This window comes from Nicotiana tabacum, chromosome 12 (assembly GCF_000715075.1).
Source record: "Nicotiana tabacum cultivar K326 chromosome 12, ASM71507v2, whole genome shotgun sequence".
Classification (NCBI taxonomy): domain Eukaryota; kingdom Viridiplantae; phylum Streptophyta; class Magnoliopsida; order Solanales; family Solanaceae; genus Nicotiana; species Nicotiana tabacum.
The window spans coordinates 659,394-682,935 of NC_134091.1; positions in this window are offsets into that span (position 1 = coordinate 659,394).

Below are 23,542 nucleotides of genomic sequence, written 5' to 3' on the forward strand. Positions count from 1 at the left end.
CAGTAGCAGCTGCGGCGAAGAAAACTGCAGCGAACAACAATGGTGGAATAGGCAGCAGCTATGGTCATCGACTCAAGGACATCGTTGAGGCAGCAGATGCAGTCGAAGCAACTGAAAAGGGGTTAACGAGGACGACGAAGATGCAGCTGTAGCGACCATGATAATGGTCGTTCGTCCATGCGAAGGGGCTGTGTAGTTCGGTGGTGTTTGGACGGAAAGCTGGGCCGCTAGGTCGTGGGGGTGATGAGGGTGGTATGGGTGAGCGAAGAAGAAGGTAAAGGGGCAGCCATGGAAAGCAGCCATGGATGGCTTGGAATGAAGGTTTTGGGAGAGAAAGAAGATGGAGGGGGGCGGGTAGTTAGTTTTAGGTTTTTAGGGTTTTTTTGTTTGTATTTTGTTTTGTTTTGTGTTAGGACAAAAATGAAGAGTGGGTCTTGGGCTAATGGGTTAATGGGGCGGACCGGGTCGACCCGGTTTGAAGTGGACTGGGTCATGGAGAAGATTGGGCAATTTTTTGGGCCTTTGGCTTATAATTGAAGAAGTGGCCCAATCCGATTTTTCTTTGTATTTTTGTTCTCTTTTCTTCTTTTATTTTCTAAAACTAAATTATGAAAATACTTAAATTATTATTAAGAACTAAATTAAGTTATAAAAGCGCAAATTAACTCCCAATAACAATTAACGCACAATTAAGTAATAATTAAGCATAAAATTATATATTTGGATATTAAATGCTAAAAATGCAAAAGGTGCCTATTTTTTGTAATTTTTAATTTTTGTAAAACTAATTTAATTACTAACAATTGTAGAATTAAATCCTACATGCAAAATGCGACATATTTTTATATTTTTTTATTAATTTAACAAATAAGCAAACACAAACAAATACAAATAGTTATCCAAAAATATCACAAAAATACTCAAAATTGCACACCAAGGATAATCATTTTATTTTGCATTTTTTGGGAGTATTTCTCATATAGGGCAAAAATCACGTGCTTACAGCTGCCCCTCTTTGCCCGGAGACACGAAGGGTTTTCGTGCAAAGATAAAGCGAGCGATTTTTGCCCATCCGAGTACTCCGTGTGAAGCATTTTTTGAAAAAGATTTAACCGAACCTTTGCTTCAAAGGTTTCCTACATATCCCTGGCTAAAGAGGAATCAGGTTAATGTAGTTCGGAAAATTTTGGTAGCTGGGATTACCGTGGGATTGCAATGTTACTGCTGTTGCATGTTGTTATCACTGCTTACTGATCTCCTTATTACACCGTGCTTAAAATAAAATAAGAAGCTAGGCTAGATTGAAATTTGTTCTTGTTGCCTTGCTTTCTTGTCGGCTTGTGTTTCCTCCGGTGCTTTTCTTCCTTGAACTTGGGAATGATACTGGCCCTTTGCTTTTCTGAATACCAGTTTTCATCATTTTGCTCGGTCCGCTGAGGACATGGCTTTCTTCATTAAGCTTTTTGGCGGTTCCTCTGGTGGGTACGGCTCTCTTCATCAGACTTGTTATGCTGGGCATGATTTAATGTTCACCGGCTGCTTCTTTCAAGATGCCTCTTTCCTTCCTTTTTGACTCATGCGCCTGAATTTGTGATGGGATTTCTTGTTGCAACCTTATGTTTCCCGGTGCTGGTGATTTTATTGTTTCCTGCTGGGGATTCTTGTTGTAACCCTCTGTTTTATTGTCTTCTGACTTGATCTTGAAACGTATGCCTCTGTTGTATGGGCGGGCTCCCAACTTCAATACTTGACAATTAATGCTGAATGTATTCCTCTGTTATCTGGGCGGGCTCCCAACTTCAATGCTCGAAATATAAAGACTGAAATGTATGCCTCTGTTATCTGGGCGGGCTCCCAACTTCAACGCTTGAAATGTAAAGACTGAAATGTATTCCTCTGTTATTATGGGCGGGCTCCCAATTTCAACACTTGAAATGAAAAGACTGAATGTATTCATCTGTTATTATGGGCGGGCTCCCAATTTCAACACTTGAAATGAAAAGACTGAATGTATTCCTCTGTTATTATGGGCGGGCTCCCAATTTCAACACTTGAAATGAAAAGACTGAATGTATGCCTCTGTTATCTGGGCGGGCTCCCAACTTCAACTCTGGAAATATAAAGACTGAAATGTATGCCTCTGTTATCTGGGCGGGCTCCCAACTTCAACGCTTGAAAGTAAAGACTGAATGTATTCCTCTGTTATTATGGGCGGGCTCCCAATTTCAACACTTGAAAGTAAAGACTGAATGTATTCCTCTGTTATTATGGGCGGGCTCCCAATTTCAACACTTGAAATGAAAAGACTGAATGTATTCCTCTGTTATTATGGGCGGGCTCCCAACTTCAACACTTGAAAGTAAAAGACTGAATGTATGCCTCTGTTATCTGGGCGGGCTCCCAACTTCAATACTTGAAAAGTAAAGACTGAATTTATGCCTCTGTTATCTGGGCGGGCTCCCAATTTCAACACCTGAAATGAAAAGACTGAAATGAAAAGACTGAATGTATGCCTCTGTTATCTAGGCGGGCTCCCAATTTCAACTCTGGAAATATAAAGACTGAATGTATGCCTCTGTTGTCTGGGCGGGCTCCCAACTTCAACGCTTGAAAGTAAAGACTGAATGTATTCCTCTGTTATTATGGGCGGGCTCCCAATTTCAACAACTTAGGATTGGGTAAAACTAAACTTAGGAGGAAATGCGTCTCCTATGGGTAAAACTAAACTTAGGAGGAAATGCATCTCCTATGGGTAAAAGTAAACTTAGGAAGTGCGTCTCCTACTGGTAAAACTAGACTTAGGAGGAAATGCGTCTCCTATGGGTAAAAATGGACTTAGGAAGTGCGTCTCCTACTGGTAAAACTAAACTTAGGAGGAAATGCCTCTCCTATGGTTAAAAACATAAACTTAGGAGGAAATGCGTCTCCTATAGGTAAAAGTAAACTTAGGAGGAAATGCGTCTCCTATGGGTAAAACTTAGGAAGTGCGTCTCCTATTGGCAAAACTAGACCTAGGAAGTGTGTCTCCTATTGGTAAAGGCATGGAATGTATTCCCTTGTTATACAGGTGGGCGCCTGATGGTAAAGACATGAGATGTATTCCCTTGTTATACAGGTGGGTGCCTGAAATGAACAGACAAAAAGTATTCCTCTCGTTATTCAGGTGGGCGCCTGTTTTTTTTGAGAAAATTTTCGCGATGAGAAAATTTTCTGCCCCGGTTTGATGATCTTCTTTATGGCATGTTCTTCCGCCATCTGTAACATTTCTTTTCCCTGCTTCAAATCAAAGAAAGATTTTGTTAGTTTTAAAAGAAAAAAACATGGTTGCTTTCCCTTTTTTTTTCTTTTTTTTTTTCGGCCTTCCATTACACTATCAGAACTTGCTGGGGATGATACTATTTATTGGGGATGATATTACTGTTGGGGATCATGTCCCTGCTGGTGAACACATTCCCGTTGGGGGTGGTTTTTCCTCTTCTTTCCTTGCTCCACATTGTCCGACCTTTTTGGAATTTGGTCGATGATCGGCCAAGGATGCTCTTGCATCTCGACCCCTTTTTCACTATACCCCCTTGACATTTAGGCCAACTCATCATTTGGTCTTGCAACAAATGTCTTTTCCGTTTCATTGTATTATCTTTGGCATGTCCTGTTCGCCTTTTGCTTCGCAGCATTTTGGCAATTAGTAGTAAGCTCTGAAAAACAAAATCCTTCTAAAAAACAAACTACTGGAGAAAAACACTATAAACCCAAAATAAAAAGTGATGACTTTAAAAAGATGAAAGAAAAAGTCTTTCTGAACAAATGTTGGAGAAAGAAAAAATAAAGAACTTATCCGAATGGTACAATCAATCCCAATGATCATGTCATGCATTTCTGGATTAACCAACTCAGTCTATTCATATCGATCAATTTTTCTGACGGCCTTACTTTGCTGGGGATGTGCAGAAGCCCAACTTTTGCCGGATGCGGATCTTATCTTGCTAGCCCCCTTTATATCCTTGTCGCCTCATAGTGCCCTTCGAGGGGTTTTCACTGATGAGGCTCTCTCATTTTTCTCAATTCTCGTCGCCTTATGGTGCCTGTGAAGGATTTCACCGATAAGACTCTTCTCATTTTATTTTCTAAGCTGGAGATTGGAGTGTTACCGACATGACTCTTTGCTGGGGATGTGCAGAAGCCCAACTTTCGCCGGATGCGGCCCATTTTTTGCCAATCTTATCTTGCTAGCCCCCTTTATATCCTTGTCGCCTCATAGTGCCCTTCGAGGGGTTTTCACTGATGAGACTCTCTCATTTCTCTCAATTCTCGTCGCCTTATGGTGCCGATATGACTCTTTGCTGGGGATTCTTTAGGTTATCAATTCGTTGCCGACTTTCTCTGCTTTTATTTGCTTAACTTGGCTTTCCTCGGATTCTGATCGGGAGGTCTTTTTTGGACATCAACATGGGTTTTTTTTTGTTTATGGCTAAAAGAAAAAGAGGGCATCAAAAAGGGTTCAAAATAATTCTGATGGGTAAAAACCATTACAACTCTTGGAATCGAACTTCTTTCCCAACATTACAAACATAACTTCTGCCCCAGTTTCTTGCTTGGGGATTCTTATTTTTTGGTTACACTATGACCGAGCCGTGAGGCGCCTACGTATCCTTCTTTGAGGAATCAGGTCAAACGTAGTTCACAACTCCTTTTTTTCTTTTTTTCTCTTTTTTTTTCTTTCTTTTTTTCTTTTGTTTTTATTATATTTTTCTTCTCTCTTTTTTTTTTCTCATTTTCATTATTGATTCCAAAAGAGGGGTATGAAAGAATAGATAAGGCTCAAAAGGGGAAGCAAAGGTTAAAATGTTTGGATAGAAGAAAAAGTTGCCTCCGTCATTTCATTCTCCGATGAATGCCAAGTATAAACAAACAAACAACAATTAATAGCAATGTCGATGCATCTTTCCTCGACATCTGTCTAACATAAAGCGTAACTGGATAACATCTTGGTCACAATAGATGGCCACTGCCAATTCGGGACAAATTTGCCATTTTTGCTTTGGCCTGATGTGGGAGGATCCGTTTCAACACTTGCTGTCCCTCTTCAAATTTCCTGATATCATCTACATCCCCTAAATTGATGTCTTATGCGTCATTTAAGTTGGGCTTGGATTTCTCTTCCAACTAGCTTAACTCTCTATTTGTCTTTTTGAAGGCTTTATTATCATCGTATCCCGATTCGTCATCGTGATTGACCTTTTGTATAATCAGTTCGGAATCAGATTGATTTTTAGACTAAGTTGAAGATCCGTTATGCATGCCACGTCATTGGAATCAGTATAAAGAGCTTTGTTTAGAAAGAGAAAAGGAAGAAAATAGACTTAAAACAAAATAAGAAGAGAAAAGCTTTCGCTTTATAGAAATACGGGATAACAGAGTTTCACCCTAAAACAAAACTGGATTACAACTCTGCAATAATCCAAAACAAGAAAGAAAAATCAGAGCCCACTACCAAGACTCCCTTCGGATAGGACGAGGAGTAGCCGTCCAATTGTTGACCGTCCAATTTTTCATTTATTTTCACCGGCACGGATCGTCATTAATGTTTGGCGGCTCTGGAACCTGAACCTCGATCCTATTTGTGTTGATGAGTTCTTGCACGACATTCTTCAACTTCCAACATCTCTCGGTATCGTGTCCGGGAGCCCCCGAACAATATTCACAACTTGCTAAAGGGTCAAGATTTTCAGGAAGGGGATTTGGTAATTTGGGCTCAATAGAATTCAATAGGCCTAACTGCCTCAATTTGTGGAACACGGTAGTATAGGATTCTCCCAGCGGAGTATATTTCTGCTTCCTCTCATTCTTAAAAGCTTGATTCCCCCGGAAACCTGACCCTGGAGGATTTCTATAGGCCCTCGGAAGTGGATATATGTTTGGTGGAGGTGGGTATGTATTTTGGGGAGCCGGTGCACGCCATTGTACGTGTGCTGGAGAGTGGGTATAGGTTTGTGCATGATGAATGGAAAAATGGGGATCTGGCAGTGAGTAATAATGTCGTGGAGGGCTATATGGAGTGCGGGGGTAATTTTGGTGGTAGGGTCGTGGGTGGCCATAGTAGGGTGACGGGCCTCTAGATCCGAACCAGGCTCCAGACTCAACGGTCGTGACATCTTCTTTCTTCTCCTTCCCCAGTACACCCTCAGTACCGCTCTGGATGGCCTGAGTGGTTGCTTTGATTGCCGAATAGCTCAGGATTTTGTTGGACCTGAGTCCCTCTTCGATCATACCGCCCATTTTAACTACTTCATTGAAAGATTTACCAACTGTCGTCACTAGATGACCAAAGTAAGTTGGCTCCAAGGTTTGTAAGAAGTAGTCCACCATCTCTCCCTCTCTCATAGGAGGATCGACTCTGGCTGCTTGCTCTCTCCAGCGGAACCCGAACTCGCGAAAACTTTCCCCGGGCTTCTTCCCGGTCCTCAACAACGTGAGACGGTCAGGGACTATCTCGAGATTGTATTGGAAATGACCTGCAAAAGCCTGCGCCAGATCATCCCAAGTGTACCATCTGCTGGAATCCTGTTTGGTATACCATTCGAGTGCCGATCCGCTCAGACTTTGGCCAAAATAGGCTATCAGCAGTTCATCTTTACCGCCTGCCCCTCTCATTTTACTACAGAATCCCCGCAAATGTGCCATGGGATCACCGTGCCCTTCATATAAATCAAACTTAGGCATCTTGAACCCAACCGGGAGTTGGACATCCGGGAAAGGGCATAGATCTTTGTAGGCCATGCTGACCTGGTTGCCCAATCCATGCAGGTTCCTGAAGGACTGCTCCAGGCTTTTGAATTTCCTCAATACCTCATCTTGTTCTGGGGCTTTAACCGGTTTTTCAATTTCTACCGGTGCCTCCAAATGTGGATTGTAGGCATGTGGTTCGGGGGTATGGAATGTAGGCTCAGGGGGATAGTATTGCGTATCGGGAGCCTGAAGTAATGGCTCGCTGTTTGATCTTTGCAGGGTGGCTGATGTGGGTCCCATATAAGTCGGAACATTTGGTATTGGGAGAGGTTGATGGGGTGGTGGAGCTTGGGAATCATGGGGGCTTCTCTCCTGAAGACAACGGTGATTCGGGAGGCTAGTTGAGGGGCCAGAGTGAAGGTATTCCGGCATATGCCCTAGTGGCTCAGGGGTCTTTTGTGCTTTGGCTAGAGCTAGCTGCATTGCATTCATCTCTAATCCCATCCTTTCTATTTTTTCCATCGCTTCCTTTAACAACTGGCTCATCGGCCTTTCTTCCTCGGTACTATTCTCCGAAGTAGTCATGCTTGTTGCTATCGATCCTTTGGATCTGGTTTGGTAAGGGTGTATTGCCAGAACTCTTTAACAACTAACCGTCTGGTTTCAGACAACAACAAACTTTGTTAGCGTTAGAGTTTAACAGATTTGATCACAACACATAGATGATGTAATGCTCCTAGGCAGTTAACCGTTTCTACATGCTTTGCTTCAAACAACATGCGTCATCCCGGCTTGCTCATTTGTCCCCTTTTAAAGCACTTTGGGAAACCCTGTATTTTATTTTATTTTGTATTTTCTTTTTCTCTTTTTTTTCTTTCTTTCTTTATTAAAAGCGGTCGAATCTTATGGAGATTGCCTACGTATCATGACCCCGCATGAATCAGACCTTGCGTAGTTCGGACCAATAAAAGCTAAACAATAATACACATTTTTCAATTTTAAAACAAACTAGGTTTCAAAGGTTTGAAGATGACCTGCAAACATGAAAATCAAGCAACCCACATATTCTAATCAAAAGATTTACAAACTCAAAAACAAAAGGCTGACCCCCTTTCTCTGTTTGACAAATGCAACCGAACGGTTATTTTTGCAAACGTGGCCCTTCCAAATTCCACATGAATTCGAGGCCGAAGAGGATTATTTTATGACACTTTTACAAACTTGTCCGTTCTTTTACGAAAATAACATTTCGACAACTGAAAGATACTCTAAGGCTATTTTGGCAAGAACGGTTTAAGACGCGGCCGAAGCTGGGTCGGCTTATTTTGATCAAAAATCCGAACGGTATTCACCTAACTGCTGACTCTTTGTTTTTTTTTCTTCAAATTACAATGAAAACGTGGAGTTGCAAACACGGCCCTTCAGCGCCTCGGGGACGAAGATTTTTAAGGCTGTGCGGGTCAACTGGACCAAACTCCTAAACATGACCCAAAAGGTGGCTGTTTATGCAAAGTCAGCCTTCCGGCGTCCCTTTCGGAAACATTAGGCTAATTATGACAAAACATCATCACCTGACTTATTTATGACTCTTTTTATCGATTTTCAAATTAGAAAACTCAAATACTGCAAACACGGCCTTTCAACGTCTCGGGGACGAAGATTTTTAAGGCTGTGTGGGTCAACTGGACCAAATCTTAAATATGACCCAAAAGTGGCTGTTTATGCAAAGTCAGCCTTCCGGCGTCCCTTTCGGGAACATTCGGCTATTTCTGACGAAACAGCATCACCCGACTTATTTATGTCTCTTTTTATCGTTTTTCGAATTAGAAAAGTCAATATTGAAAACACGGCCTTTCAACGCCTCGGGGACAAAGATTTTTAAGGCTGTGTGGGTCAACTGGACCAAATCTTAAAACAAATGACCCAAAGGTGGCTGTTTATGCAAAGTCAACCTTCCGGCGTCCCTCTCGGGAACATTCGACTATGTCTTGATAAAACAACGTCACCCGACTTCTTTATGACAAAATTAAAATTTGACATATTATTCTTTTATTATTATTATTATTTTTTTTGGCTATTTTAGCAAAAGGTGGGGTTGGACCCGATGAGGGTTGCCTACGTATCTCACATCTGGTGAGAATCAAACCCGCGTAGTTCGGGCAATCAAGAATAAGTAGATGAACTAACTTCATTTTTTTTTTAAATTTGCGAAAGAACTACTTTAAAAGAAGAAAGGAAGTATTTTTTTTTGATTGATTTTCTTTTTTTTAAAAGAAAGACTTCAAAGATATATTTTTTGAATTTTCATTTTTTTTTATTCTAAAGAAAAGAAGAAAATATTTTTCGGAATTTTACCTTTAATAAAAGAAATGCTTCTCAAAATGTTTTTTGAATTTTGAATTTTCTTTTCAATTTTGAAAGAAGAATCAAAATATTTTCGAATTTGTTTTTATTATTTTTTTTTAAAAAAAAACAATTAGAAAGACTTTCTAAAGAAGTCCATAATGGAAAATATTTTTGGATTTTTTTTTTGTTTTGAACATTGGGGTCTAAAAACTTTTCTAAACTTTTTGGCAAGACAAATATTTTTGCAACAAATAAAGACATATATGGAAATTAAAAAAACTTTTTGGATTTATATATATATACATATATATTTGTGAAAAATAAAGAAAGACTCTTTTATTATTTTTTATTTTTGCATTTTCATAAACAAATAAAAAACATTTTTTTTAAAAAAATAAGACTCTTTTCATGGCAAAACAAACTATTTTCTTTTCTATTTTTTTTTTGAAAAACAAAACAGAACAATGATGATTTTTTCTACTTTTCCTTTTAATAAAACAAACTAAACATTTTTTCATTTTCTTAAAATTTCGGGAGAGTTTTGACAGTATTCGGGCATTTGGTTTTATTAAAAAATAAGCAATCAATTCCCTAACCGATATTTTTTTTCAATTTCAAAATATTATTCCTGATATTCATAAGACAGTCAACACACAAGTCTGAATCAAATAAATGCGCAAGTAGTAGCAAGTAAGATGCATCAGGATGGTCATTTTCATTTTCGGTACACCTGTCCTAGACAGACCCAACCCCTGTGTTGAGCCTCCAAAGTCAAATGCACGTGATGCAAACAAACGTTCCTACTAGGGAGCCGGTATGAAGCTCAGTTATTCTAGGTAAAAACCTGAGGCGTATTGTTCTAAACCTGGCTTACCCAAACGGACAGTTCGAGCCGAAGCGGGGGCAATGTACCGGGAGCACGAAAGTCTACCCGGCCTAGTTACTTGTCCCAACTTCGTCTTATTTGGTATGACTTTTAACAGAAAGGTGGGTCACGCGCACGTGTACACCATAAATTTAGAAGACTCAGAAAGAAGAAGGGTTTCGCAACAATTTTATAAACACGATTCAGATAATATTAAGCGGTAAAAGCATCATTTAGCACATTAGGCATATATCATGTAAAAATCAGATAATAAATAAAGCCAACTATAACAATTATTTTAAGCTCGAATTCTTGAACCCTGAACCAGTGGTTCTGGGTCTAATCCCCAGCAGAGTCGCCAGAGCTGTCACACCTCCTTTTTCCGCACCCGCGTGGGCGCAAGGGAGTTTTTTCCAATTAAAGGACAATCGAAACGGGATTGGTTTAATTATTTCAGAGTCGCCACTTGGGAGATTTAGGGTGTCCCAAGTCACCAATTTTAATCCCGAATCGAGGAAAAGAATGACTCCATATTACAGTCTGCGTACCAGAAATCCGGATAAGGAATTCTGTTAACCCGGGAGAAGGTGTTAGGCATTCCCGAGTTCCGTAGTTCTAGCACGGTCGCTCAACTGTTATATTCGGCTTGATTATCTGATTTTATACAAGTGTGAACTTATGTGCAAAATTTAACTTTTAACCGCTTTTATCATTTACTGTTTTTATCAAGAATTGCAACGTTGTGAAAATGTATCTCGAACCGCGTTACAATCAATGTACCCGTGGTCGTCGACACACTTTGACTCCGTTGAGATTTAGATTTGGGTCACATCAATGTGCACCCAAGTTTAAGGAAATTAAATTATTAAAGGCGCGCCTAAAGCGACTAGCGTATTTATTTTGGGTAGGACCGTGGAATTTTACTAAACGGTCCATCCCGAAGTCTAAACAATTTTTAAAGCAAATATTTACTGAGGGCCCCGCAATTTGTATTTTATTTGGCGAGGCTCATCTCATTCTTATTTTTTTTAAAATGAAATTGCAACGTCATGGACACGCATCTCGAACCACGTCACAATCAATGTACCCGTGATTAGAAACACATTTCGACTTCGTTGAGAATTGGATTTGGGTCACATAAATGTGCACCCGAGTTTAAGAAGGTAAAATTTATTAAGGCGCGTCCTAAAGAGTCTAACGTATTGTTATTTTAGGAAGAGGCCGTGAAGGTTCATTAAACGACCAAATCCAAAGTCTAGTCAATGGTTATGTATTTTATTGAGGGCCCCGGCGGTTTGTGATTTATTTGGCGAGGCTCGTCTCATTTTTATTTTAAAAGGATAAACCTATAGCGACTACATTTTCTATTAAGTTCGTCTCTAAAATAAAAGAAAAATCTCCTAATTATTTACATGCTGAAAAACGCAACTTATTAGTTATTAAGTTACGGCTTATGTGAACGGAAAATTGCGATCGCGTTTGTACAAGGAAAAACTGCTTTCATTCCACATTTTATTATTTGCTAGAACATGAGATAAATACACAATAATATCAAAGCCGATTAACTATTCTTCAAATAATTTAAACTAACATTATTAGATGAAGAAAACATACATATGCAACCTCATTACTCATTAATTAATCGACTACATTTTTATACGAAGAGAGGAAAATTAATATTCAAACACAAATCCAAACAAAAGAATTCAACAGGAACAAGAGCCTGATTAATATTTCATTTTTCGCTTCAAGCCAAGAGTGTACAAATGTGTACCTGGAAACAGCAGTACAAGAACAAAGAAGTAGGAGTCAGCAACAGTAATAACGCAGCAACAGCAGGTTCCGCAACACCGCAAAACCAATAACAACCAGTAGAATAACCCAGTGACAGATTGAAAACTCAGCAGTGAAAAAAGTACAATCGCAGTCAAAGCAGAAGAGAGAAAAGACACGAGATGCAGTAGCTTCGGATTTTTGAATAACACTCGAAGAAAAGCAAACAGAAATTATTCGAGTGAAAGTTCAAATTGGATTTCTCTTTTACTCTCACAAACTCTCTCAAGTATCTCTTAATATTCAAGTTCTAAAAAAAAACTCTCTTCTTTTTTCTCTCCAAAAAAAAAAATCCTCTCAAGGTTCAAGTTCTCCTCCCTTAATGTCAAGAATAGTCCTCTATATATAGCAAGACAAGTCTTCAATTCCCAACCCCAAAATTATTCTCCCAATGGCATGCTTTGTCCCACTATTAAATGTCTTCTTTATTTTAAATTTTGTCCCCCATGCCTACATTAAATAAATAACACATTCTCAACCCATTACAATTTGTCCTCCATGCCTACATTAAATAACTAACACACTCCCAACCCATTACAATTTGTCCCCCATGCCTATATTAAAAAAGTATAAGATTCCTCCCCATTATGTTTTGTCTTGTCCCCCATTATATTAAACAAGTACATCAAAAACCCCACCCCATTATATTTGTTCCCCATGCTTAACATAAAGAATCAAAATAATGTTTAATTACCAAACTACCCCTCCGACCTTATTGCAATTACAAATCTACCCCCGAATGCAATGCAATTTACCAAATTACCCCTCTGCTCTAAACAATCAATTAATCATAACTCAACCAAAATATAGTCAAGATGACCAATTTCTCAACAATCTTCAACAACAATTTACATGAACATGATGAACAACACAAACTCCAAATTAATGGAATGAATTAACCATATCGGGAACCAATCCTGGTTAATTTAGACCATGAATGTATGAGCAAGAACACAACAATACAAACAACAATATGCATGATTCAAATTAAATCAACAAATCACAAAACAAACATAAACTCACATTAAATCACTGGATTTAAACATGAACTTCAAACAAAGATGAACATGAATTAAATCTGTTTTTAAGCAACAAACATGACGGATTCTAACGATTCAAACAACATTAACATTTTCTGGAAAATTCATAACAACATGAAACAAATTGAAGAAATAATTAATTAAATTTCAATTTGAATCTAACAAGCATTAAACTAACAAATATTCACTTAAACAACAACAAATACTCACTTAAGCAACAATACGAACATGAAATAAACATGAAAAATAATTAATTAATCTTTCATTTGGAATCTGAAAAATTAATTTAACAAACAACACATGAACATGAACTAAAAATTAATTCTAACGATAAACAAAACAAACATTTTCCGATTTTAGATTCAAAAATATCAAAACAAAATACGGACAAACATAAAACTCAAAAATCACTAACCGGATTGAAATGAAATATGTACGGACTGTTTTGTCGACCCAAACTTAGAACAAATGACGATGAAAACAAACTGTCCGGAAACGAGTATCGCACCAAGATAATTTGTCGCCGAAGACGACCACGAACGGACGACCAAAGAAGATGGCCGCCCGTCACAAGAAGATGGACTGTGAATCAGCTGGGGCGTGTATGGTCACGTGAAGAAGCTGGCGCGAGCAGCAGTGATGGGTTTGTTTGGCGTCGAACTGGACGACGAGCGGCTGCGGCAACGACTGCCATGGTAGAAGGTGAAGCAGCGTCAACGACGCACTGGGGAACGGACTGGACGACGAGCCTCAACGAAAGCAGAAACAGCAGCTGCCCGGATTGTTTGCTTAGGCTTCTGCTTAAGCAGTAGCAGCTGCGGCGAAGAAAACTGCAGCGAACAACAATGGCGGAACAAGCAAAAGCTATGGTCATCGACTCAAGGACATCGTTGAGGCAGCAGATGCAGTCGAAGCAACTGAAAAGGGGTTGACGAGGACGACGAAGATGCAGCTGTAGCGACCATGATAATGGTCGTTCGTCCGTGCGAAGGGGCTGTGTAGTTCGGTGGTGTTTGGACGGAAAGCTGGGCCGCTAGGTCGTGGGGGTGATGAGGGTGGTATGGGTGAGCGAAGAAGAAGGTAAAGGGGCAGCCATGGAAAGCAGCCATGGATGGCTTGGGATGAAGGTTTTGGGAGAGAAAGAAGATGGAGGGGGGCGGGTAGTTAGTTTTAGGTTTTTAGGGTTTTTTGTTTGTATTTTGTTTTGTTTTGTGTTAGGACAAAAATGAAGAGTGGGTCTTGGGCTAATGGGTTAATGGGGCGGACCGGGTCGACCCGGTCTGAAGTGGACTGGGTCATGGAGAAGATTGAGCAATTTTTTGGGCCTTTGGCTTATAATTGAAGAAGTGGCCCAATCCGATTTTTCTTTGTATTTTTGTTCTCTTTTCTTCTTTTATTTTCTAAAACTAAATTATGAAAATACTTAAATTATTATTAAGAACTAAATTAAGTTATAAAAGCGCAAATTAACTCCCAATAACAATTAACGCACAATTAAGTAATAATTAAGCATAAAATTGTATATTTGGATATTAAATGCTAAAAATGCAAAAGGTGCCTATTTTTGTAATTTTTAATTTTTGTAAAACTAATTTAATTACTAACAATTGTAGAATTAAATCCTACATGCAAAATGCGACATATTTTTATATTTTTTATTAATTTAACAAATAAGCAAACACAAACAAATACAAATAATTATCCAAAAATATCACAAAAATACTCAAAATTGCACACCAAGGATAATCATTTTATTTTGCATTTTTTGGGAGTATTTCTCATATAGGGCAAAAATCACGTGCTTACACATACCAAAAAGAAAATAATCATAAATTCGTATTACATGATGTCGAAACGCCATAAAATACACGCGTAAGCTATAGCGAAGTAATGAGTATGGGTCACTCGGTCGTTACTATGGACCTACGAAAATTTAGGTCAATTGGAGTCCGTTAGAAAATTCTACAAAATTTGGATGTACAACCTACGAAAATTTGGGAATTGTCCTCAATTCTTGCTTTATGGCCCAAAAATGAGGAATGGTCATGGAAAAGAGATGACTATTGTTCATTAGGTCGTTCTTTATGGGCCCGCAAAATTTTAGGAGATTCGGGGTTGATCGCCCGAATTTATGCTGATGGCATGAACTATAACACACGAAAATTTGGAATCGTCTTGAATTCCTATTTTATGGCTCTAAAACACCAAAGAATGAGGAATGATCATGGAGAAACGATGACAATTATTCATTAGGTCATTTTTTATGGGCCCGCAAAATTTTAAAAGATTCAGAGTGGTCGCTGAATTCATGCTGATGGCATGGACTATAGCACATGAAAATCTGGGAATCGTCCTGAATTCCTATTTGATGGCCCTAAAACGCAAAAAACGAGAAACAGTTATGGCAAAACGATGACTATTGTTCATTAGATCATTTTTGATGAGTCCACAAAATTTTAGTAGATTCAGGACCGGTCGCCCGAATTCATGCAGATGGCGTAGACTATGACGCACGAAAATCTGAGAATCGTCTTGAATTCATGTTCTACAAATCTAAAATGCAAAAAATGAAGAACGGTCATGGCGAATCGATGACTATTGTTTATTAGGTCGTATTTTATGGGGCCGTAAAATTTTAGGAGATTCGGAGCCGCTAGCTAAATTTATGCAGAGAGCATGGACTAAAGCATACGAAAATTTGGGAATCGTCCAGAATTCCTGCTTTATGGACCTAAAACGCTAAAAAATAAGGAACGATTATGGCGAAGTGATGACTATTGTTCATTAGGTTGTTTTTGATGGTCCCATAAAATTTTAGGAGATTCGCGGGCTGGTCGCCCGAATTAATGCAGATGGCGTGGATTATAACAAACAAAAATCTGGAATCGTCATTATTCTTTTATGGCCCTAAACCGCGAAAAAATGAGGAACGGTCATGGTGAAGCGATAACTATTGTTTATTAGGTCGTTTGTATGTGCCCACAAAATTTTAGGAGATTCGGGACCGGTCGCCCGTATTCATGCGGATGACATGGACTATAACACACGAAAATATGAGAATCGTCCTAAATTCCCGTTTTATGGCCAAAAAAAGAGTAACGGTCATGGTGAAGTACTGACTATTGTTCATCAGGTCGTCTTTGATAGACTTGCAAAATTTTAGGAATTTCAGGGCTGATCGCCAAATTAATGCAGATGGCATGTACTATAGCACACGAAAATCTGAGAATCGTCCTAAATTCCTGTTTTATGACCCTAAAACACCAAAAAACGAGCATGGAGAAACAATGAATATTGTTCATTAGGTCGTTTTTACGGGGCCCGCAAAATATTAGAAGATTTGAAGCCGGCTACCCAAATTCATGCACATGGCATGGACTGTAACCCACAAAAATTTGGAATATCGTTCCAAATTCCTATTTTGTGGCTCTAAGACGCCAAAAATGAGAAACGGTTATGAAAAAGTGATTAATATTGTTCATTAGGTAATTTTTTATGGGCCCGTAAAATTTTAGGATATCGGTACCGGTAGCCCGAATTCATGCAGATGGCGTGGACTATAGCACACGAAAATCTGGGAATCATCCTTAATTACTGTTTTATGGCCCTAAAATGCCAAAAAATTAGGAATGAACATGGAGAAGCAATGACATTATTCATTAGGTCATTTTTATGGGTCCGCAAATTTTAGGAGATTTGGGGCTCTATCACCCGAATTCATACAGATGACGTAAACTATAACACACAAGAATATGTGAATCGTCTTGAATTCCTGTTTTATGGCCCTAAAATGCCAAAAAACGAGGAACAATCATGGCAAAACAATGACTATTATTCATTAGGTCGTTTTTGATGGGCCGACAAAATTTTAGGAGATTCAGGGCCAGTCTCATGAATTCATGCAGATGGCGTGGACTATAGCACACAAAAATATGGAATCCTCCCGAATTCTTATTTTACGGCCCTAAAACGCCAAAAATAAGAAATGTTCATGGTGAAGCGATGACTATTGTTCATTAGGCCATTTTTATGGGCATGCAAAATTTTAGGAGATACGGGGCCGGTTGCCTGATTTCATGCAGATGGAGTGGACGACAACACACGAAAAATCTGGAATCGTTTTGAATTCCTGTTTTATGGCCCTAAAACGCCAAAAAATAAGGAACGATCATGGCGAAACAATGACTATTATTCATTGGTCTTTTTTATCGACCCGCAATCGGGGCCGATCACCCTTATTCATGCATATGATGTGGACTGTAGCTCATGAAAATTGGGGAATCATCCTGAGTTCCTATTTTTTGGCCCATGTCGCCCGAATTCATGTAGATGACATGAAATATAACACATAAAAATCTGAGAATCGTCTAGATTTCCTATTTTATAGCCCCAAAACGCCTAAAAGAGGAACGATCATGGAGAAAATGATTATTATTGTTCATTAGGTTGTTTTTGATGGGCCCAGAAAATTTTAAGAGATTCGGGGCCGGTCGCCTGAATTCATGTAGATGGCGTAAACTATAGCAAACAAAAATATGGGAATCGTCCCGAATTCCTATTCTATGGCCCTAAAATACCAAAAATGATGAACGATCAAGGCGAAACGATGACTATTATTCAATATGTCGTTTTACATGGGCCCGCAAATTTTTAGGAGATTCGAAGCCGACCGCCCGAATTCATGCAGATGGTGTGGACTATAACACATAAAAATTTAGGAATCGTTCTGATTCCTGTTTTATGGCCATAAAACGCAAAAATATGAGAAATGAACATGGCGAAGCGATGATTATGGTTCATTAGGATATTTTTTATGGGCCTACCAAATTTTAGGAGATTCAGGACTGATCGCCCGAATTCATGCAGATGGTGTGGACTATAGCACACGAAAATCTGTGATTCGTGTTGAATACCTATTTTATATCCCTAAGGAACAACAATCATCGCCTTTCCATCACTGTTCCTCTTTGTTTGGCGTTTCAGGTCCTTAAAATAGGAATTTCACCAAATTCCGAGATTTTCGTATGTTGTAGACCATGTCATTTGCATGGGTCAAATTTAGGAGACTGACCCTGTATCTCCTAAAATTTTGCGGCCCATAAAAAACGACCTAAGGAACAATAGTCATCGCCTCGCCATGACCGTTCATGATATTTTGGCATTTTAGGGTCATAAATCTGGAATTCCACCCGATTTCTAGATTTTCGTGTGCTATAGTTCACGCCATCTCCATGGGTTTGGGCGACCAGCCCAAAACGGCTAAAATTTTGCCGCCCCATAAAAAAAGACCTAAGGAACAATAGTCATCGCTTCGCCATGACCGTTCCTCATTTTTTTTTGCGTTTTAGGGCCATAAAACTGGAATTTCGTTGGATTGTCTGATTTTCGTGTGCTATAACACACGCTATCTGCATAGGTCCGGGTAACCGGTCCCAAATCGCCTAAAATTTTGTTGGATCATCAAAAAAGACCTATAGTCATCACCTCGCTATGTCCGTTCCTCGTTTTCTGGCGTTTCAGGGCCATAAAATTAGAATTCGCCTGATTCCGAGAATTTTGTATGCTTTAGTCCACCCCATCTGCACGGGTTTGGGCGACCGAACCCGAATCGCCTAAAATTTTGTTGGCTCATCAAAAATGACCTAAGGAACAATAGTCGTTGCCTCGCCATGACCGTTCCTTATTTTTGGCATTTCGTGGTCATATAAATGAAATTATGCCCGATTCCTAGATTTTTGTGTGCTATAACCAACCTATCTGCATGGGTCTAGGCAACCGGACCCGTATCGCCTAAAAATTTTCCAGCCCATCAAAAACGAACTAAGGAACAATAGTCATCGCCTTGCCATGACCGTTCCTAGTGTTTTGGCGTTTTAGGGCGATAAAACTAAAATTTTATCCAATTACTAAATTTTTGCCGGCCCATAAAAAATGACCTAAGGAACAATAATCATTGCCTCACCATAACCGTTCCTCGTTTTTGGCATTTTATGAGAATAAAATTAAAATTTCGACCGATTCTCAAATTTTCGTGTGCTACCAGATCCGAGTCGCCTAAAAATTTGTCGGCCCTTCAAAACTAACCTAAGTAACAATAGACATCGCCTCGCCAAGACCGTTCCTCGTTTTTTTGAATTTTAGGGCCATAAAACTAGAATTCTACCCGATTCTTAGATTTTTGTGTGTGCTATAGTCCACACCATTTGCATGAGTACAGGTGACCGGACAACTAGAATTTCGTTTGATTCCTAAGTTTTCATGTGTTATAGCCCACATCATCTGCATGGGTCCGGGCGACCGGTGGCAGATGGCCTAAAAATTTGCCGACACATAAAAAACGATATAAGGAACAATAGTCATCGTCACGCCATGACCGTTCCTCTTTTTTTTTAGCGTTTTAGGACCATTAAAATTGAAATTCCGCTTGATTCTCAAATTTTCACATAATATAGCCCATACTAGGTCCGGGCGACCGAATCGAATCGCCTAAATATTTGACGGCCCATAAAAAACGACCTAGGAAATAATAGTTATCGCTTCTCCATGTCCGTTCCTTAGTTTTTGGCATTTTAGGGCCATAAAACTTGAATTCCGTCCAATTCTCAGATTTTTGTGTGCTATAACCCACGCCATCTGCATGGGCTCAGGCGATAGGATCCGGATCACCTAAAATTTTGCCAGCCCATCAAAAGCGACCTAGGGAAAAATAGTCATCGCCTTATTATGACCGTTCCTCATTTTTTGGCGTTTAGGTCCATAAAATTAAAATTTCGCCTGATTCCTAGATTTTCGTGTGTTATAGCCCATGCCATCTGCATGGGTCCAAGCGACCGGACCCGAATCGCCTAAAAAAATTTCGGCCCATTAAAAATGCGACTTAAGGAACAATTGTCAACGCCTCGTCATGGCCGTTCCTCGTTTTTCGTGTTTGAGGGCCATAAAATGTCTGCCTGATTCCTAAATTTTCGTGTGCTATAGCCCACACCATCTACATGGGGCCAAACGACTGGACCAAATCCCTAAAATTTTGCCGGCCCATCTAAGACGACATAAGGAACAATAGTCATCGCCTCGCCATGATCGTTCCTCATGTTTTAGTGTTTTAGGGTCATAAAACTAGAATTTCGCCCGATTCTTAGATTTTCGTGTGCTACAACCCACGCCATCTTCATGGCTCTGGGCGACCAGACTCGGATCGTCTAACATTTTTCTAGCGCATCAAAAATGACCTAAGAAACAATAGTCATCGCCTCTCCATGACCGTTCCTCGTTTTTGGTGTTTTAGGGCCATACAATTAGGATTTTCGTATGCTATAGCCCACACCATCTGCATGGATCCTGCCGACGTCTCGGACTAACATTTTCCCGGCCCATAAAAAATGACCAAAAAAATAATAGTAATCGCCTCTCTATGACCGTTCCTCGTTCTTTGGCGTTTTAGGGCCATACAACTCAAATTGCGCTCCATTCCCCAAAATTTTCGTATGCTAATGCCTACACCATCTGCATGGGTCCAGGCGACCGGTGGCAGAGGACCTAAAATTTTGCCGGCCCATAAAAAACTACATAATGAACAATAGTAATTGCCTCGCCATGACCGTTTCTCGGTTTTTGGCGTTTTAGAGCCATGAAATGAGGATCTCCGCCCGATTCTTAAATTTTCATATGCTATAACTCACGCCATGTGCATGGGTACATGCGATTAGACCCGAATTGCCTAAAATTTTGCCGACCCGTCAAAAATGACCTAAGGAACAATAGTCATTGCCTCGCCATGACCGTTCCTCGTTATTAGCGTTTTAGGGCCATAAAACTGAAATTTCGCCCGATTTCTAGATTTTCGTGTGCTATACATGCCATCTGCATGGGACTAGGCGACCAGAACTGTATTGGAGAAAATTTTGTCGGCCAATGAAAAACGACCTAAGGAACAATAGTCATCACCTCGCCATGGCCATTCCTCGTTTTCGATGTTTTAAGGCCATAAAACTGGAATTCTACCTGATTCCCAGAGTTCGTGTGCAATAGCCCACGCCATATGCATGTGTCCGGACGACCGAACCCGGATAGCCCAAATTTTTGCTGGCCTATAGTCATCGCCTCTCCATGACCGTTCCTCGTATTTTGGTATTTTAGGGCCATAAAACTAGAATTTCGCTCGATTCCTAGATTTTCATGTACTCTAGCCCACGCCAGCTACATGGGTCCGTGCGATGGACCTGGATTTCCTAAAAAGTTTACCGTCCCATAAAAAACTACCTAAGAAACAACTGTCATTGCCTCGCCATGACTGTTCCTCGTTTTTTGCATTTTAAGGCCATAAAACTGGAATTTCGCCTGACTCCCAGATTTTTGTGTGCTCTAGCCAACGCCATCTGCATGGGTCCAGGCGGATCGTCTAAAATCGCCTAAAATTTTGTTGGTCCATCAAAAACGACCTAAGGAACAATAGTCATCGCCTCGCCATGACCGTTCCTCGTATTTTTGCGTTTTATGACCACAAAATGAGAAACTCCGCTTGATTCCCATATTTTCGTGTGCTATAGCCTACGCCATCTACATGTGTCAGACCCATCAAAAACGACCTAAGAAAAAATGGTCATCGCCTCTCCATGACCGTTCCTCGATTTTTGGCGTTTTAAGGTCATAAAACTGAAATTGTGACCGATTCACATATTTTCGTGAGCTATGGCCCATGCCATATGCATGGGTCCGGGCGGCTGAACCTAGATGATCGCCTAAAATTTTTGAGGCCAATCAAAAACGACCTAACAAACAATAGTCATCGCCTCGCCATGATCGTTCCTCGTTTTTGGCATTATAGGGCGATGAAATTGGAATTTCGCCTGATTCTTCAATTTTCGTGTGCTATAGCCCACTCCATCTGCAGGGTCTGGGTGAATGGACCCGCATCGCCTAATATTTTGCCATCCCATCAAAAACAATCTCAGGAGCAATAGTCTTCGCCTCGCCGTAACCGTTCCTCATTTTTTGACGTTTTAGGGTCATAAAACTAAAATTCCACCCGATTCCCAGATTTTCATGTGCTATAGCCCACTCCCTTTGCGTGGGTCCGGACGTGTTGCCTAAAATTTATCCGACCCATCAAAAAGTACCTAAGGAACAATAGTCAATGCCTAGCCATAATCGTTTCTCGTTTTTTAGCGTATTAGGACCATAAAACTGGGATTCTGCCCGATTCCCATATTTTCATGTGCTACAACACACACCATCTACATGGGTCTGGGCGACTGCACCCGAATCGCCTAAAATTTTGTTGGTCCATAACAAACGACCTAAGGAACAATAGTCATCGTCTCTCCATGACCGTTGCTCGTTTTTGGCGTTTTAGGGCCATAAAACTGAAATTCCACCTGATTCCTAAATTTTTTTGGGCTATAGCCCACACCATTTGCATGGTCTGTGAGACCGAACCCGGATCACCCAAATTTTTGTCAGCCCATCAAAAACAAATTAAGGAACAATAGTCATCGCCTCGCCGTGACCGTTCCTCGTTTTGTGGTGTTTTAGGGCCATAAAACTGAAATTTCGTCATGATTCCACATTTTCATGTGCTATAGCCCACACCATCTGCATGGGTCCGACGACCGTACTTCAATCGCCTAAAATTATGTCGGTGCATCATATATGACTTGGGGAACAATAGTAATCGCCTCACCATGACTGTTCCTCATTTTTTGGCGTTTTAGGACCCTAAAACTAAAATTTCGCCTGATTCTTCGATTTTCATGTGATATAGCCCATGGCCCCACGCCATCGGCATGGGTCCAGACGACTGGACCTGGATCGCGTAAAATTTTATCGGCCCATAAAAAACGAGCTGCTGAACAAAAGTCATCGCCTCGCCATGAACGTTCCTCGTTTTTGGCTTTTTTTGGCCAAAAATTGAAATTCTGCCTAATTCCCAAATTTTTATGTGTTATAGGCCACACCATCTGCATGGGTCCGGCGACTGGACCCGGATCGCCTAAAATTTTTTCGGCCCAACAAAAACGACCCGAGGAACAATAGTCACAGCCTCGCCATGACCGTTCCTCGTTTTTTGGTTTTTTAGGGCCATAGAACTTAAATTCCGTTTAATTCCCAGATTTTCGAGTGCTATAACTCACACCATCTGCATGGGTCCAGGCGACCGGACTTTCATCGCCTAAAGTTTTGCCGGCCCATCAAACACTACCTGAGGAATAATAGTCATCGCATCGCCATGACGGCTCATTATTTTATGGCATTTTAGGATCATAAACTGAAATTCTGCCCGATTCCTAGATTTTCGTGTGCTATATCCCACGCCATCTACACAAGTCTGGCCAATCGGATCCGGATCGCCTAAACTTGTGTCGGCCTATAAAAAATGACCTAAGGAACAATAGTTATCGCATCGTCATAATCATTCCTCGTTATTTGGCATTTTAGGACCATAAAACCGACCGGACCCGGATTGTCTAAAAAAATTTCGATCCATAAAAAGTGACCTAAGGAACAATAATCATCGCCTCGCCATGACCGTTCCTCGTTTTTTGGCGTTTTAGAGCCATAAAATTGGAATTCCAACCGATTCCCAAATTTTCGTGTGCTGTAGCCCACGCCATCTGCATGGGTCCCGGTGACAGGACCCGAATCGCTTAAAATTTTGCCGTCCATCATATACGATCTGGGAGCAATAGTTGTTGCCTCGCGATGACTATTCCTCGTTTTTTTGTATTTTAGGGCC